This window comes from Balearica regulorum, chromosome 2, assembly GCF_011004875.1.
Source record: "Balearica regulorum gibbericeps isolate bBalReg1 chromosome 2, bBalReg1.pri, whole genome shotgun sequence".
Taxonomy (NCBI): domain Eukaryota; kingdom Metazoa; phylum Chordata; class Aves; order Gruiformes; family Gruidae; genus Balearica; species Balearica regulorum.
The window spans coordinates 14,291,484-14,304,669 of record NC_046185.1 but is presented as its reverse complement, the minus strand read 5'-3'; positions in this window follow the sequence as shown (position 1 = coordinate 14,304,669).

Sequence of the window (13,186 nt, the reverse complement as noted above, 5' to 3'; positions counted from 1 at the left end):
CAGCATCCGATATATTAGTCCCTGGTATGAAAAAGTTTTTATAGTCATCTTCTTTGCCTCCTCCTCCCCCCTTCTCCCCTCCTTGGAGTGGTAAGAAAACAGAGGTGACATTTTAATATTGAAAATAAAAGTAAAAAGAAGATAGTGTAAGAGATGCTAAGGCACAGGCCCAAGGCAAATAGTCTCCCAGATTGTCTCCCCATCTGGAGACGACGTGATGGATACCTGATGTCTGTGCTTCCCTGTCCTAGGAGCGCAGGCTAGTAATTGTATTTGTGTACCCTGAGTCTTTGTGTACCCTGAGTCTTTGTGTACCCCACGAGCAACTTCTGGCTGCTGACCTACCCTTAGGTGAGAAAGAGAAGGTGCCTTGAGACTTCTCTGGTGGTACCCCTGCCAACATTACCGTCCTCGGCCCTGCCTCAGTTCTGCTAATCACACCTGCAAGGGAAGTTTCTGAAATATAGGTTCATGCAGCAGGAGCAGACACAAAAGATAAAAACAGATGTTAACTGGGTGTGCAGCTATTCAGTGCTCAGGTTTGCAAGAGAGAAAACTGTTACTCCAAAGTCAGGTGCTGGTCCCTAGTGGTTTCCAGGGCATGGCAGACTGCAGACTCCTAATTTCAGCTACAAGCTTCTCCTGACAGTGATGTTTCTGACATAATCTGTAAATACCCTGCAATATCCTGTCTTGTTACCCTGCAATTGCAGTGTTCAGTGTGAGTATTTGCGAGGAAGCTGGGATGTGCGGTGGGATGGGCAGAGCCGGTGGTAATTCCAAGCTCCGGTCTCTAAAGGCTTCCAGCACAGGCAAAGCTTAGCAAAAGTTTCTCTCCATCACTTGCCCTTCTGAAAGGGTCTGCTGTGAAAAGTGGACCCTTTCAAACAAGCCAAGTAATCATCTTTTATCATTTGTATTTTAGCAGCATGTAAAAGCCTGAACTAGATTAGGGCCCCTTTCACTCTCCTGTATAAACAAATTGTTAGGCAAGATAATGCTAATAGCTGCTGTTGAATCGGTCTTTGAACTGCAGGGGACTGTAGGCTCAGCTAAAGTCAAAGGGCTAAATGGAAAAAGCAATTCAGTGAACTGGAAGAAGTGAGGGGGTTGGAAAAGACAGAAACTGCCTCCCTGACAAGGAGCACCAAAGTACATCCAGGTCAGAAGCGCGGCAGTGATGTCTGAGAAATCATCTGTGTGCCCAGGCAAAGGGAACGGGCTTGTGGTCTGTACATGCACACGACAAAACACAGGAAAAGCAATGCAAAAAGGGTTGTGAGGGTGACGCTGAGGGGGTTCTTCAGGCTCAGCTTTACGAGAGGGGCTACTGGAGACAGAGTCCGGACACTGCCTGCTCTTGGTTTTTTTCCTCCTGTTTTCAGGCAAAGGGGCCAGCGTTCACGTCTTACGTAAATAAACTGGGCTTCTGACAGTAAAACCATTGCAAGGCCACATATGCAAGCTCGCCACTCAGACAGCAGTGCAGGGAACACAGATCCCACCCCACTTCCAGGTGGAGAAGGTAAGGACTCGAGAGACCCTTTCTATAGCTGTGGCTTCTTTACGACTGTGCTGTTCTATAGTAGAGATGTAATTTTTGAAGGACTTTTGGGAGACACTCAAACTCGTCTAGTGCTTGTTTTCTTCTCTTTTGCGTTATCAGCGTAGCAACGATAGCTCAAAGCCAGCTCATCTGAAATTCCTCTAAATTGGAAACAGGGTTGTGATCCTTGAACATGTTTCACAAGACGGAAGTTAGACAAAATCAGATCTGGATAATGACGTTCCTGTCTTGTTACCCTGACACCGACCAGCTCAGCAGACGGATCTAGACAGGAAGGAACTCCAGTTTTGGAAGCCCAGTGCTGGAAACGCAACAAGTAATGACAGAGCTGGAAGGGAGTCCAGTTCCTCCAGTGATCCCAAACACTGCAGCAGCCAAGTTTAAGTAAGTCTTTCTGAGGAACGTGCCTGAACTAACCCTACTTGTTCCCCCATGGCAGCCCCTCCTATGTCTATGCATGCTGGGATGCAGCAGGGCAGGCTCCAGCCCTGACGCAGATGTCCCTGTTACGCGGTGGTGGGATCTCTCACTTGACCAGCGTCACGCCTTGCAAAAGGCCTTGCTGGTGAGGAGCTGGCAACCAGCCGAATCCCCCCGAGCAATCCACCCCTTCCTCAGTGTTGAGGCAGCCTCTTGGCTTTAAAGTCAGCATTCAGCAATCATTACTCATTGGTGCTGGTGGGGTTATGAAGATGTCAAGAACGCCTGAAGATCTTCATAATCTGGAGGTTGCATTATGGCTTATTTTCAAAACTATGAAAACATTGTTTTTCTTTTCCTAGTTTGAAGCTATCCAGGTTTTTATACACAACACGGCATTTAAAAATAAAATTAATGCACAGTTGTTTGCCAGCAAACGCTTTATGCATTCAGTTTTTCAAAGCAGGAACCTACTTGTGTGTACACGAAAGAAGTATGTGTGTGAAATCTGTATGTGCACCTACCCGAGTCACACGTTAGCTAGGCAAACTGAGAAAATGTTCCCACAGCCGGGGAGTTATGGGCCAGGCTGCAAACGAACATTTCCCTTCTGCAAATACAACTCTGGCACAAGTGATGCAGAAGTGGGTGCCAGGAAACATTCAGGTTTCTTGTGTGCACAGATCTAAGGCTAGCTCCTGCTACTGTTAAAATCACTTTAAAATAGAGAGGATCCAGCTCAGAACCCTAGAAACTTTTGCCTAGGCTTCAAGCAATTTTATGAAAGAACTAAACCAAATAAACTCTGAACATAAAGGTTCATAATTACGGTGTTGACACTATAGCAAAGTAGAGTTTTTCCTGTCTTGGTGTCCTGAACACTGCTGCAGATCCCTTTCAGTGCTTTAGTTTCTTAACTTTTTCCTGTCGCTTTGCAGTTTCTTGAACTAATTTTTTCTCTCTTGCATACCTATTTCCCCCCACTCCCTAAGCTAAGCCCGAGATGTTTTAAATGCCAAGATCAGAGATTTGCGTTGCAGTTAATTCTCAAACATATAAGAAATAATGAGGAAAAAGGGTAGACCTCCAGATTTCATCCAACATATTTCAGTCCTGGTTTTCCTCTTCATCAGAAACAGGTTAATCTGGTTAGGTGTCAAAGCAACCAAAGCATTTTTACCGTCTTGTTCTTTTCTGGTCTTTTAACCTACTTTTTTAAAGGGGTGTGGTATGTCATGTGTTACAACCACGTGGTTCTGACCCCACAGCCCAGAGACTTCAGGCCCGTGTCCTCAACCTGTCAAATCCTGTGCATTACTGCAAGACTCGCTTGGAGGTGCCCTGCCTCTCGCCCCGCTCATGCTATGGCGCCTGTGAAGAAGCACAGGGTCCATGAGGTCTTTGGACTTTTCCTGCCCTGGGATCTCCTGCCGTATTCGCTGCTCATCTGTGCCCAGACATCTCTGCCAGCAACCTGCTGCCCCACACAGAGAGAGGCTGTGCTTCAGGTGCCAGAAGTGTTTGCTTGCCTTGTGCAAAGCAGTTTGGCTAGAAAAGCTAGTTTGCTCCGTCTGTAGCTTTGAGCTCCTGCTCTACCCTGGCACAGGTGAACTAAGGTCATCTTCCCCCTTTCCATGCCACTCCCAGGGCCATAAATCAACCTGTTAGAGTGGTGGGAAACAGGGATGGCCTGCTAGGACAGAAGGGAAATGAAGAGAGGAATTTATAATTTGGAAATGGGCACTTCTCCAAGATTGCTCCTGCAAAGATGATGCTGAGTTCATGCTATGACTTCAGCACAAGTTTGTCTCCCATGAGTAGCCCTCAGCCCAAGAGAAAGAAGAGAGGACCCAAGAGAGGTCCTGCTGCTCACCGGAGGAGAAGGAGTCCCTAGGAGTCCTCCAGGGCTCCTTTACCTGCCCATCCACATGGGAGTAGCAACTCCAAGCAGGAGGGATGTCCTGATTCTCTGTGCTTCAGAAGCACCTTGCTCCCTCATCGCCATCGCAAGAGAGGGCAAAGAGGTCAGGCAGCTCCTCTGAGCTCTGCACCATAGCCATGAACATGAGCCCCAAACCAGCAATTGGGATCTTACTCCCACTCATCACGTGGCAGAACTGCTTCAGAGGGGAAGTTGTGGATTTCCCAGGAAGCGTCTTGTGCTGCACAGGCGATGCGTGGACAGACAGAAAGCCTGCTCTACTGAGGAACGGGAGAGTACAAGGCTATCACTGAAACACTGGGGAAAATAATGTTCACCTTCAGGTCCTCTGAAATATTATTGTATTTTTTTCCATGTGTATGTGGCACTGTCATGTTCTCTTTGTTTCACTTTTGAGCTCTGCAAAGGCTCAGTCCCTCTTCTTGCTTCAGATGATATCTGCGCTAGTTCTCTTCTCACAGCATTGTAAATCAGCTGTAAGTCCAGGGAGGGCAATGGAAGACTGATCTCAGTGAAAAGAGCATCAGCTTCAGTATATTTGTTTCTCAGATGTTTCTCCTGTGCTCCAGAACTAAAAGACACAAAGTGCCTACAGTTAATTAAGATGGGAACTATCACATTTGGGGGAATTACGAGAATGTGCTTGTTTGCCCAGATCAAGTGATAAGGCAATTCTAGGAGGGAAACATTGAAAACATGTTTTTATTTTAGTGTAATTGGTCTGAGTTAGCTTTCTGTGGGCAGGAATCACTTGAAAGAAAAGTAGGGCCAGACCGAAGCAAGCCAGGGAAGGTACGTGAGGCAGGGCAGGAGCAGATCCTGTACACACAACAGGTCCGTTCACTGCTAAGATTGTGAAATGGACCCACAGTTCTTTGTTAAATCAGGTTTTATTGGAAGTAAAAACATCATATTTACAAATCACAGACAAAGGGGTTTTAAATGCCATTTTGAAAAACTGAAGGTATTTGACACTGAAATCTAAGTGACATTGGTTATGTGACTGAAGCATCCTTTGTAATCCCACCTGTTACATCATGGGTCCTGGGAGAGATGTTTTAGCACTTTTCCCATCTGCCTGAAAGATTCCTCAAGAAAATTTGCAAAATGGAATAGCTGTTGCTAGAGGTTTTTTTGGCCTTTTTTTGTTGTGGTTTGGGTTTTTTATGTTGGATTTTCTTCATGTCAGTGGTTTCTTGTGTATAAGCCCTGGCCTGCAGGCTCTGAAAGCCATCGTCCAACTGGGTGGCCATGGATAAATCCTCATTTTGTGTCTGAGTTCCCTATCCATTAATGGGCACAGCAACACTGACTTCATAAAGTACTTGGACTTTCTTTAATGGAAACTTTCACATGAGCTGGACAATGACATTGCACAATATTCAGAGTGGAATTAAAAAGTGAGAAAGTCGCAGACTGCAGGAACCTCTAGATATAATCTCTTCCTCACCACCTATCCTATCCTATCCTATCCTATCCTATCCTATCCTATCCTATCCTATCCATCCTAAGTATCCCTCGCTGCTGCCACTGTCACTGCTTCTGCCCAAAGGGTCTACCTAGATTTGAAGCTCTTGGTGGTAGGAGCTTCCTTGTACATGACTAATATATGTAACATACTAACCAGATGTATTTTTATATATTTAATCCCACCCCTCCCTCCCCCAAATTAAAAAAATATATTTAGCATAGAAGATATTGAATAATTTTCTGGGAAAACATTGTTTCAAAGGTTGGGTGGTTTCTAAAGTATTGGGGTTTTATTTAGTATTTATATAGTATAAATCAAAATTTGGTTGTTAAAATGGGAGTAGTATTAGAAACTGCACAATGTGTTAAACAACTGGTGGGATAGTCACCACAGTTATTTAGCCAAGTACACTTCCTCTGGGAATCTGGTTCTACCACATGTAATGAGACAAAACACATGGGGGAGAAGGGAGCAATTTTAGCAGAATGTGCTCCTTCATGCTAATGCAAATACAGAATAACTTTCGTACTAGATTTGAACTGAAACAAATAAGCATGAGCCTCTGAAATCCAGCACCACGAACACACAGGAGGGGAGCTCTGGACCACTTCCCAGTTGCCTACAGCAGTGTTTCTCATTTTTTTCTGGGTGGCAATCCATTATTAAAACATAAACAATAAAAGCACATTTTCTGTACATTTACTGTAATAGTAAAAACGCACTCATGATAGCAGTGATAAGCTTGTATAATTGGAGGGTATGCTTGGCCAGAGAATACAAATTCCTAAAGACAGTGCTGTTCTGAGCCTATGGGAATGAGGGGTTTTAGATCCAGACTCTTAAATGTTGTTTTAAGGCTGGGATAGAATGAAAGTAGGGAAGTGCAACCGGCAGAGCTGGGAGCAGTCCAGCAGCACAGCTCCGGCCCCATGGAGGGCCCCACATGGTGATTGGTACCACTGGTCCAAGGCAGTGGAGGGTGAGTCCTGGAGCAGTCTGAAGACCTGGAGAAGGTCTTGCATGGGCACATGCACTACACGCTGCCGAATGAAGATCCACTTGTTAGATAGCAGTCAAAAGTCTGACTCCTTCTAGTCTTTCACAGCTTTCCTCTGCCCTATCTGAGGGTACCAGCTACAGCTTACTGAAAAACAACATTATTTGGTGGCAGGATCTTTTTTTTTTTCTTTTTAGCATTTTGTTCATACAATACTGTATTGAAATTCCGTTCGCTGCCAGGAAGCTCTCTGGACGCACTGCTGGCAACAGTAGTGAAATCAGTGTGAACATTTATAGATCTGAACAGCTGTAAATGTTCACCAGGGTTTGTAACAATGAGACAACCCCAGTCCCAAAAGACCCAAGACTTGCAGACATCTGTATGCCCTTCTGCAGACAGTCTAGCGGCTCTGAGGGTTCATGCCCCACTGACATTTGCAGGGCTTCCATGATCCTTGGAGCAGTGCTGGACAAGGAGGTCTAGATGGAGATAACTGTAGAGTTCTAAGGCTTCAAGTCTTGCACATCTGCACAACAAATGTGCAACATCTGTTGTCTCATGGAGAGAGTTTGTTTCTTTAAGAAAATCCCTAATATCTTGGGGTCTTGGCATAGGATTATGTTTGCCTGGGAAATCACATCTCTTGGATGGGATGTTTGGCTCAGTATCCACATGGCAAATAGAGTCACTATTGTGAAGGTCCCTGCAACAGTGTCTTCCGCTGGATTGGGTGAAACTCCCTGAACCACCATCCTGCTCAGTTCCTGTACTCCAGCTGGGTCAGAGTCCTACACGACCTGCTATAGATTATTTTAAACTATGAGCAAAACATTACCTAACTATCTTTACTATGTGCAGAAGGCTGTGCTACATGACCATTTCTGTATCTGCAGGAACAATTTCTACTGAGCATTTAGAAGTAGCTCATCAATGTATAAGTTTGCCAGTTCTGCAGCCGGTACTGCCTGGGGCAGTCCCCAGCATGGCCAGATTCTCCATCCTAGACACCTACACATTGACACACCAAATAGTATCTATAAAATGATCTAAGCACAGCAGTAGCTGCCTGGGAGAATCTCTGGGACTGCCCAAAATTCCCATGTGGCCTACTGACTAATTCCTCCTGCAGGAATTAGGGAAAGGCTTTGTTGGAGGGTGTCTGGGAGCTCGGGCAATCTCTTGCTCAGATCAGTCCCTTTGTGTCACCTCTGCAGAGACTAGCTGGGAGCTCTGGGACCACCCCAGGAACTAATGCCTAAATACACAGGGAGTGCACCCAGGCACAGCCCTGATACCAGCTGCACCGTACCTGTAGCTACAGGACAAACTTGAATATCTATAACTTAAATTCCACAGCTCTTGCTACACAAAGTTTCTGGCTCCATTGCAGGAGGCCTGGAAGTCCTGGCATGGTAAACTATTTCAGAGTCCCAAATGAAGCCCTGGGATAAGACCCAAAGACCCTGGAAGCAAGACACCACCTCTGCGCTCTCTTTTAGATCAGTTTTAGTGGCAAACTTGAGACAAAATTTTCTGTTTACATCGTTTTGCTGCGGGAGTTCCTTGGGGATTGTTTTTAAGACAACCCATTCAGTGTGTTCAAAGGATGAGTTAGGGAAGGGAGGAAGACTATACATGCATCTGTTAATCTCACCTTTCTTCAGTGGGATAAGCCCTGCCTAGTTGTGCCTAGCAGGCCTATTTCCAGGTGCTTATCTGCCCTTGCAGCAATACTGTGAGGCAAGATGGCACAAGGACCTTCCTAGGAGGGCTCAAGTGTTGCCTGTCACAGACAGTAGACTTTTGTAGGTGTTCTGAGTTCAGGTTTCAAGCTTGTCTCAAGGCTGCAAAAATAATCCGTGTCCTGGTCACTGTATCACTTCTGATTCTGTTTGAAACCCAGCTTTGGATGTGGTGAACTGCCATTGCGTTTGGGCTCAGCGCATTGACATGTTTGGATAAAATGTGTCAGCTTTTGTTGAGACTCATTGATTGAGAAACACAGAGGATTCGTGCTTCTCTTCTGATCCTTGGACTTATTCTCAGAAGCTTTTCCCCAGTAGAAAAAGTAAAGTCAAGGTTCATACTAATTTTCTGGAAATACTATTCTGGCTTCCTAGGAAGCTTTGAAGGGAGCGTCACTGTCCAACAGATTGGTGTAGCAGAAGGGAATACAAGATCATAAATAAAGCAAATTTCCTTTCTGTGCTTCCCTAGACCATAACACTCATTGTCTTATCCCATATATATCTTTGCAGACAGCACGTTTCCCTGTGTTGCCCATGATCACCTTGTCACTAAAATCATCCATGTAGGGAGATACGGGCTGGATGAGTGGGTGACAAAGGGGGTGGGAAATTAGACTGTTAGTGATCCATGACCTGAAGTAACTGGTAGCCAGTTACTAGTGGTATATCTCAGGGATTGATATTGGGGGCCAATATTGCTTAATGTCTTTATTAATGGGATGATGGGATAAAGTACACTCTCAATGAATTTGTAGGTAAGCAGTTGATACCCTGGAGAGCAAGGGAGAAGCTTTGCAGAAAAGACTTGGGGGTGGAGTTGAACAGTGTGTCCTTGCAGCAATGAGCAGTCGTATTACCAAAAATGTAGCTCTCGAGGGAAGTAATTCTTCCCCCTTTGTTTAGTACCTCTAAGACTGCATTTGCAGCAGTGTGACTGGTTTTGGGCTCCCCAGTGTTAAGACATTAACAAATCAAAGCAAGTCCCATGGATGGTCACTGAGATGGTCGGGGGCTGGAGCACATGTTGTAGGAGGAGAGGCTGAGAAAGCCGAACTTCTTCAGCCTGGAGTAGGCTTAGGGGGATCTTAATGCTGTTTACAGCTACCTAATAGGAGGATGTAGAGAGGACAGAGCCAGGCTCTTCTCAAGGTGCTCAGAAAAGCAATGAACGCAATTTGAAACATAGGAAATTGACATAAGGATGCAAGAATTCCTTGATATAAAGGGGAAAAAATCCCACAAGGGTGGTCAAATATTAAAACAGGGGCCCAGAAAGGTTGTGGATCTCCATCTTTGTAGATACTGCAATATCAAGTGGACACAGCCTTGAGTAAGCTGTGCTAGCACTAACTCTGCTCTGAGAAGGAGATTGGACTAGAGATGTCCAGAGGTTCTGAGTTAGCCAAAGGGAAGATAGGGTCAGGAAAGATCTGTGCTTTCCTAGCCACATCCGTCAGCTTGTTCTTCGCAGACAGCAGGCCAGCAGAGCACACTCCACTGCACATACCAGTTGTGCCTTCCCTATTTTTAGCAAATGCTGGAAAATGAGTGGTAGATACAACCATGTTGACTGTCCATCACCACCATTTAGTAACCTGGATCTAATCCACCTCCCACTGAAGCCCGTTGTAAGATTCTCGTCCATATAATGGGATTTGATGCAGGTCCCATGAAAACAGGAGGATTAAAAGAAGCTGCAGCATTAGAGACAGAAGTCGTAGTAGCTCAGTACAGAATTATCCCCTGCTCTCTCCCAGCTCTCCATTACATACACATCCTCACACACATGCAACCTCCTTTGTGGTATCTGCAGTTCTGTACTGTAAATCTTACAGCATTACAATTAATTAAAAAGGAGATGCATGTTTACTGTCAATAAGAGAATGATACTCTGTTCGTTACAGATAAAACTGCTTTAAATCTGCAAGAACGCCATGGGAAAGCAGGAAGGTTGAGGCTATAAAAAAATTGAAGTGATCAAAGAATATTGGCTTCAGCAACTTATGTTGTTTCATGATACTCATAATTCAGGACACAGTGTAGCTAGTCAAGTGTGATTAACTTCTTCTGGGATCTGACATCTTATTCTCTTTTGTAGCAAGAACCGGAGTACACAATGTTCACAGGAGAAAACCGATCAATGGATGCGTGCCATTACCTGAAAGAATATGTTCTTTTGATTCTCCTCTGCTGCCGAACAAGTGTCTTTTGTTCCTTAAGTAGAAGAGCAATATAAAGGGCTTTGCACGGAATAACATAAAGAAGAAATAGGCCTTATATAACGTTCTCGGCAGGAAAACGACAATTCAGGGAGGGGTTTCGTTAATGCCCAAATCCCTGCTAGAACTCAGCGGGGAGGAGGGGAAGAGCAGTGAATTCAGACAATCAGACATTTGTTAGGTGATACGGGACCTATGAGCATATGAGAGGCTGCGCTTTCATTCAGTAAAATAAACAGAGTGTGACAGTGAAAGATGAATGGGAAGTTAATTCTATTCACATTTACAATATTTCAATGGCAATATTTTCTGAACAATGGTCCCTATTGATGCTACAAGTGCTTGCACATTGTGCCCGCTTCTTGATGAACAGACATGAGACTATTCGAGCAGCTGTATTCCCTAATTGAAAAAGTGAAGTTTCCAAAAATTATGAAAGGCTATATCTCATCTGTGTCGAAACTGTTTGGAACCTAACTCATTTTGGTGCCTGATTCCTCCCTGCCCCTTCCCTTTTTTTCTCCTTCCTAATTGGGATCTCTGGGAAGATTTGCTGTCTCAAGTGGCAGACCAACTAGAGGCTAAACCTTAATAGCTTCAAGTCTAATACTTCAGTATTTTATCACAGGCTAGTGCTTATCAGAATAACAAAATAAACAGTAGTTTTGTCTACATTAGAAGGAGTTTGCTATTATGAGCAGGCCATTTAGATATACATCTCCTTTGCCTTTATAAACTGTGTCTCTACTAAGAGGATTTGCATGTCTACATGGTTTAACTCCACTGGCAAACTTCCCCTGATGCATACGAGGTTCCTGTACACTTTCTTATTCTAAGGAAGCAATTGTCCATGATAAAATACTTGGGAATTAAGAGAGGGAGAAAAAGGAAAGAAAAAAAATCCAATTTCTAGTGAAATAAGTTATTGATCCCGTCATTAAAGCACTTTCTATACACAGATGTGCTGTTTAAGGGTACGAATTCTTCATACTCTCAAACGACGTAGCTCTGCCAGCAAAAACTTTAACCGTAGACAAGACAAACCTCTGTCCTGGACTCTGAGCCAAGTTTAACACCATCTGTCTGGCTTAAAGGCCAATTTTTACACCATTTGGCTACAAAACCAAATTTACATTAATGCTGCAGATCCTGCACGTTTTCTTGCTAGCTGTCTGTACACCAAGCTGCCTGTTTTTCTCAACATCTTGTGCTAAAACTGGTCCCCTCCCTGGCTGCAGGGACAGCTGGCTGCCTTAAGCAGGCCCAGGTGCCAGCTGACATCTGGAGAAAGTCTAGGTCATTTCTACTTTGGGATCTAAAAGTCACCGATCAGAGCTCCAACCTCTCCCCTCATCCCTTCCTTTCCATGCAGACCAGCCCTCCTTGATTTTGAAACCCTTGCCTCTAATTTCTCAGGTCCCCAGGGGCTTACACAAGCTCCCTGGAATTCGGTCCCATGGCAGGAGAGCTGAGCTGGCGGTTTAACCCTTGAGGGACACAGCAGGGAAGGGCAGGGAAGCTTAGAAAGGATTTTCTTAACTTGGAAACATTCCTCTTGAATTATGTCAAAGCAATAGAAATCCTCCCACCATCCCTTCCACTTGATCATTATTGCACTGTAGCAATAACAGAATGGGGGTAAGGCTCCAGGAGGCATGTCATGTTGCTACAGATGAAAACCTGAAAATTAAGAGGAATAACTGTCATTTCCAACCTTCACTGTGACTTTGTCATCATCTTTAATCAGTAATACATTTTATACTCCTTTGGATTTTCAACACAATGAACGGCAGATTCCCACAACAACCATAGGGATTAGTTACAGAGATCTTATTATCTCTGAGCTTGATGGAAAGAAATGATTTTGTAGCGAGCGGACACCTCTACAAAACAAAAAGATATTGCTTTGATTCAGAGAGGTCTGGACTGTGGGCTAGTAATTTAAATTCCATGCTTCAATTTCTCCATCTTATTGAAATAGGAACACCGATATTCATCTGCTGTGGAAGGGCATTCTGATGAGGGTGACCAGGATAGCGTAGGACTTTTCCAGCAGGAAGTGCAAGCACAAAATAAAATTAAAATTTAAGAGATGAAGAAAAATGGCAGGTGCAGAAAGGCTGAGCAGCCTCACTGAGGTCTGTGCAGGGAACCATCTGTGGAGGCAGGATCAGAAAGCAAGAGCTGCCAGCTGCCGCTCCTATGGCAAGCAATTTCTGGATGAAAACACGGGCTTCACAGAGCCTCCAGAGAATAAAAGTACAGGTTTTCTTCTCTGAGTTTGTTATTTTCTGGTTATTATTACAGATCGTGCCCTACCTAGGAGCACAATGCTGAGCCGTGTGGCTGGTGACATTTTGCAGTGGTGGATGCCACGGTTAGCAAAATGCCTTTTAGTGAAGTGAAAGGAATATCGCTGTTTGACCTTTTGGTTGAGACATCTGTCCCAGACTACTGCATACGTTAGTCAAGACAGTCACATGCTTCTTTTCCCCTTTTTCATACTTTTATAGGCTAGAAAATCGTGCAACCTCTGAGCGATTAAAAACATTTAATTAAATACTTTGAAAGTGTTATTTCTTGCATTATTAAACTAAAACCAGGAAAGGCTTTAACTTTCACAAGGAGTTGAAGAGAGGGGAAAGACAAACTGAAAGACGGGACAGAGCAGGTTATTAGTGGCCTCCCACAAGCAGATGTCCCAAGGGATTACAGAGGCGCTGGGCTGGAGTCAGCTGCTGTGCCTCCACAAACTCCACTTGCAACCCTAGCACTTGGGCTTGGTTTTGCAGCTGGTGCTCTGGGTTCAGTGTTAAGTC